The sequence below is a fragment of the Microcebus murinus genome, chromosome 11 (assembly GCF_040939455.1).
Source record: "Microcebus murinus isolate Inina chromosome 11, M.murinus_Inina_mat1.0, whole genome shotgun sequence".
In the NCBI taxonomy this organism is placed as follows: domain Eukaryota; kingdom Metazoa; phylum Chordata; class Mammalia; order Primates; family Cheirogaleidae; genus Microcebus; species Microcebus murinus.
The window spans coordinates 95,446,838-95,453,080 of NC_134114.1; positions in this window are offsets into that span (position 1 = coordinate 95,446,838).

Sequence of the window (6,243 nt, forward strand, 5' to 3'; positions counted from 1 at the left end):
GCTGGCGGGCCTCGCGGCCGGGAGCGCCGCACCGGAAGTGGTTAAAGAAGTCAAAGGTGAACACAGACTTGGTTCAAGTCATGAAAACAAAATGCGAGAGGACCATTACTGAGCCTTTATACCTGTGTTGTGAAATTCTAAAACTTTGCACTTGTTTCCTGCTGCCTGCTGTTGAGCTGTGAGCGCCCTGCCCAGGTGCCAGGTGTGATAAGGCTCCTGCCACTGTTCCCCTTGCTGCCCTCCCCCAGCTGTGACTTAGTAACATTCGAAGGACCGGGGAAGTCCTTCTTGTGCACCCCACCCGACCCCAGGAAAGGCGCCTGCTCAGAGGTCCTCGAGTTTTCTCAGAGGTTTCCAGAGCCTCTCCTGTGTCCCCTCTTACGGCTGCACTTGACCAACCATCACATAAAAGAACACAGAACAATACAACTCAGTGACATTTATTTTTTCATGTCTAATCCCAACATAATGAAAACAGCACATGATAAATGCTAAACAAAGTACCAAGAAAGGCTAAGGAGGTAAAAGTGCATGTTTTACCTGTGTTGGTCATCTCGGGCTGCAACAGCAAAATATCAGAGACTGGGTGGCTTAAACAACAGGAATTTATTTCCTCTGAGTTCTGCAGACTGCAAGTACAAGATCAGGGTGTCAAGACGGCTGAGCTGTGGTGGGGGCTCTCTGCCTGGCTTGTAGATGGCCACTTCGCGCTGTGTCCTCACCCGGCCCCTCCCCAGGGTGCATGGCAAGGGAGAGCTCTCTGTTTCTCTTCCTGTTCTGCTGGATCAGGGCCCCACCCTTACGGCCTCATTTAACCTTAGTCATGTCCTTAACGGACCTAGCTCCACTGCAGTCACATGGGGGTTAGGGCTTCACCACGTGAGTTGGGCAGGGTGGGAGTGTGCAACTCAGTCCATACCTTCACCCGTCTCGACACAGCTTCTCTCGGCCTCTGACCACCTTTTCCTATGACCAGCTTCCTCAGATGAGAGGGTATAACTATGTGCAGTGTTTCTCTACCAGGCACCATGCCTTGAACCCTCCACAATCTGTTTTTCTCTTTCAAAATGCCACTGAAAGTTTTCTTTTCTTGGTTTTCACTCTCTAATCTCTCTGTTGCATTCATGATGTTTTCTGCGCCCACTTCTCAAAATTCATTATTGTTGTGAGTCCTTAAACAGCGTATTCACCAGGTTTGTTTTAGAGATAGGGTCTCATTATGTTTTCCAGGCTGGTCTCCATCTCCTGGCCTCAAGCGATCCTCCTGCCTCAGCCTCCCAGAGTGCTGGAATTACAGGCATGAGCCACAGCACCCAGCCTATTCACCAGGTTTGTAACAATATTTTTGCCTCTTCTTTCTCTTTTAACTGCTTTTTAAAAACTTTTAGTTTGAAAAAAATACAAAATTGAGAATAGTGTAACAATGCTTTCGTGTACCAACCTTATCATGTTACAGCAAATCTTTTTTTCAATGATATCCCTCTTCCCATGATTACTTTGAAGCAAATCCTAGACAGCATTTTATCTCATATATAAATACTTCAGAATGTATTTCTTAAGTACAAAGATTTACACAGTTACAACAATAATACTATCACAAGTAAAAACAATTCTTTAATATTATCAAATATCCAGAAAGCATTCAAAATTTCCTAATTGTCTTATAAATATTTTTGTCATAGTTTGTGCAAATCAGTATACAAGTAAAACCCAAACATTGCAAGGTTGATGTACCTCTTCAGTGTCTTTTAATCTGCAGATAACACCTCCCTCTCTTAATTATTTTTTTTGAAAGTTATGTTGAAGGCAGCAGCTTATTCATTCTCTAGAGTCTCTTGAGATTTTGTTGATTGGATTTCATTGTGTCATCCCTGTCAATTGGTGGTAAGATCTAAAGAGTCTTGTTCAGATTTGAGTTCAATTATTTTTCCTCCAAGAATATTTCAATTTTAGGCTGTGATGCTAACTGCTATTTCTCTTTCTTGATCTTCAGGGTGGTCTTTCATGAACACTCTTTCTCTAGACCTCAGTTCTTCTGCCCATGTTCATTAGGTGCAGTAATCTGTTCCTGAACTTTAACTATCACTTTTAAAAAGTGATGTAGAATGCTGACCCCAAGTGATATAGAATGTTAGCACTGAAAGAAAAGTTAGACATCATCTGGGCATGTTGGCACCTGCCCAGGTACTCAGGAGGCTGAGGTGGGAGGATAGCTTGAGGCCAGCTTCTTAAAAACAAAAAAATAGACATCAGTCAATGTACAGCTCCCCGACTGGTGTTTCCTAATCTAATCATGAAAGATAATTTGTGAATAATGAGCTCCTTATCAAAAAATTTTGAGAAAAGCCTGAGTGAATAAACTTGAACAGCTTTTCCTTACAATGTAAATGTACACTGCAAATCTAAAGAGAGAAATATGGTAATCAGTGTTTCCTAAACTCACTTGGCCATGGCCCCGGCCTTCTCATGATGATATTTATTGAAGTTCTCCCATAAATGGCGTTTCACACGGGAGTGCTGAAGAATTGGATCTCGGGGAAGGTGAGTCAAGGGCTCTCGGCACTGTTTACAATCTAGAGAGCAGAAGCTTTATCTGACTTCACTACATTGTACAGAACAAGCCTTAATTTAATTAAAAAAATGAACTTCCAGCCCTCACTTGAGTTTTAGCCCATGTTTTCCAGAAGCACTGCCTTTCCCCTTAGGAATATATTGTCACCAAAACATTGCAGTGACACCAACTTCATTTCTCTGCTCTTTCTTAATATCTCTTCTCCCCTTCTTCTGCAATAATAGAACACCTATTTTTTAGCAATGGACTTCCAGAATAAAGACTATTTCCTAGCATGGTAGCTGTTGTTTCTCTGTGTATAGTACCATTGAGAGCAAAAACAAAACAAAACCTAAATTAAAGCAAACAAAAACAAAACAAATTCAAATTGGTCCTTAGAAATATAAAGGGATGCCTTATTAGTGGAATAAGAAATCTTAACTCTTGATAAATTCTCAGAAACACAATGGGCTCATGTTTGACTGCACTTTGAATCCCTACGGCTCCTACATCTCTTTAACTCGTTCCACTGTTGATTCCTTCATTCCCTGAGTTAACATGTGTTGAATGCGTTCTGGGCTCTGTGTTCACAATGACAGATTTGTCATGCTTCATGCTGGGGGCGGGGGTGGGGGTGGGATGTGATGGGTGACGTCAGTCGCACACACAGATCATTATGCCCAGCGATGCCTTGTGCAGGGTACTGGGGAGCACATTTCATCCTCATTAACCTCATCACTCATAAGGCCTTTTAAGTTCTCAAGACTTAGTCTCCTACTTCCCTTCACACGGCCTGGGATAAGTGCTGGAACACAGCACTGAGAAAATTCTTATTGGCGAATTTACCTGTAGCTGTGTCTCAGACACCACACATTCTAGCTTTGTGATCTGGTGAACATTCTGCTAATTCTCTCATCTTGTTTTCCTTCCTTTGTTAGGGAAAAATCATACAAATGTAAACCAGGTGAATTTTACAGTGTGGTTTGACGGCATCAAGTTTGAGAGGAACAAAATACCATTGTGACCACCTGGCAAATTTTCCCTTTGTGACCATCGAAACCAGACACTGTCATGCAAGGTCGGATGCACATCTGGAATGGATTCCTTTTGGGATGTGTGTGTGTGTGTGTGTGTGTGTGTGTGTGTGTGTTTGAGAGAGAGAGAGAGTGTGTGTGTGTTTTAAGCAAGGGAAGTTTTGGATTTAGGAAAGGAGTGAGAAACTTTAAGTCCTATCAGGAAAAATTACTCACAATTAAGAGATTCTTTGCTGTAGCTCTGGGTCCCATGAAAAAGTTCACAAATGCTCAGTGAATCTGCTCATTGACTTTGCTTTCTGCAGTCAAGCTATGGACTGACTATATTGTTCTTTGGCCCTTGGCAGAAGTCACCCTCTAAAGTTAGATCAGAGCAGAAACCCTTAAGTGGCCAGTAGAGCTCAAGTAATTTTGTTTCCCATATGGGGAACAATTTGTTATGTCAAATCCCAGAAGTTCAGCTTTGGGTCTAACTCTAGATAAAAATGTTGTTATTAAAGTGGTAGCAAGTAAAAGCAATTCTACTTTTATGCTGCATAAAATAAATCTCCTTATTTTGACAAAAACTAAAATATTTAAAATTTCTTATTGATATTGCTACAAAACTGCAAACCTTCTGCAAACTCCAGTAGATAGAGTTATATCTCCACATACATTCACACCTACAGAATTGACCCATCCGCAGAATGAAAGTATGTGGATGCAGCGACCTACAACACCCTTGTGCCCAGAGGCTTATGTTTACGAATGGAAGTGGATCCTAGTCGATGGTATTGAGCAGGGAAATTCTATGAGAGGGTTTTGGGTCTTTGCTGTTGAGGTGAGAATCTAGCTGTATTTTGAAGGTGACTTAGTTAAAAGTAATAAAACTTCCTCTACCCTTCCACTTGGAAGAGAACAGGGTATTTAACAATAGGTTTACTTTTTGGACTTATGTTACATGGGAGGAATAGCTTATAATGGAAATGGTTGTTAGAATATTATGAGTTTACTTCATGAAACAAATCATTTAGAATCTATGATTTCTAGGGCAGATACAATTTCACTGATTTTTTTTGTCTAATCCTTTATATCTTGCAGATTTAGCAGTGGCTACTATATTTATTTCTGTTGGCCCTGTTCAAATGGGCTTGAGCTTCATTATCACTATTTTTTTTTTTTCATTTTTTCAGTGACATGTTTTCATTAGATCAATAATAACAATAATCTTTTTTGGTAAAGTATAGCACTTTGATATGTAATATCTCATTGTAACTGAGCTTCACAATACACTTACAAGGGAAGTAGAGGACATAGCCGTATCCTTATTTGTCATGTTAGGAAACTGAGGCTTAGAGAGCCTAAGAGAATTTCCTAAGACCTCACCACCAGGACCAAGAAGAGCTCAGACTTAATTCTCAGTTTCAGATACTCTTTCCACCATACCTTGTTGCTTTTATTGGGCAACTGGCACTGAAACATGTGGTGTGCACAGTTGGTGTGTGTGGGACAGTCAAGTGAGCTTACCTAGAGGCAGCAGAATAATCGCTCAGAAGGGCTGACCCAAATAGACAGAGCTCTCTGCTTGCGTGAGCAGCAGGTCAGAATGTGGGCAGGGAGCCCAGAATGTGTCTCCTTGCAGGCAGACGGACAGGAATCTCTCTGGAGACTGGCCAGCAGGCCAGAAGGTCTCCCAGAGACGCAAGAGGGCTGCCAGGAGAAATCCATAATGATTCCATTTTAGGTTTAAAGGACATTACAGTCACAGCAGGCATACCTAGTACTATACCCGATGCTGACACAAATGCACCTATATCGGCTTCTGATATAGATAGATGGTATCTCGCTGTGAAGGCAGAATGTACAGGCGGTTATCTAGTTTTAACTTTCAGTCAAACCAATCAACATAAACCAGTCAGCAGCGTATGTGGGATGACAGATACTTCCAGATCTTTGCTGATTGTACTAGCCGGATAATTAATTTGGGCATAAGTCATGGTTGGACTGCTCTGCCACTGCATGTTCTGATTTTTCTCATGATTGATTGTGGCAGAGGCTGCTAATTTTTTACCCAACATCCACTCTTCCCACCTTCTTAAGTCATAGAACCCTGGCTTTATCGAGGACAGACAGAGTACAATTAAAAAACCATTTTCCACACACTGCGCCTTGCAGCTAGGAGTGGCTGTATGGGTATGCCTTGGTCAGTGGAAGATTAGGAGCAATATTATGCGGAATCTTTGGGAGATCTCCGTAAAGAGAAGTGGCTTGACTTCCCTTCTTCTTGCCTGGAACATGGGTGTGATGGCTGGAACTCTAGAAGCTACTTTATAAGCATGATGACAAGGGTGACATACTAGGAATCTAGGAGTAGAGGACAGGAAGGAGCCTGAGTCATCAAATACTATGTGAAGCTGCCATGACAATCCTGGCCTGTTGACCTCTAGACTTATTTCATGTGAGAGAAATAGACTTCTATCTTGTTTAAACCACTCTTCTTTGGATGTTTTGTTATCTTGCAGTAGGGACCTTATGCCAAGTGATACACACATGGGCACATGACAATAAAAGAGATCTAAAATGCTGTGAAAAAAATATAAAAGAAGAAATAATGTCAAGTGGCCTAATAACAAAAGAAAAGAAGAAGATTGTAGAGCTGCAGAATATTTAACTGCTGTT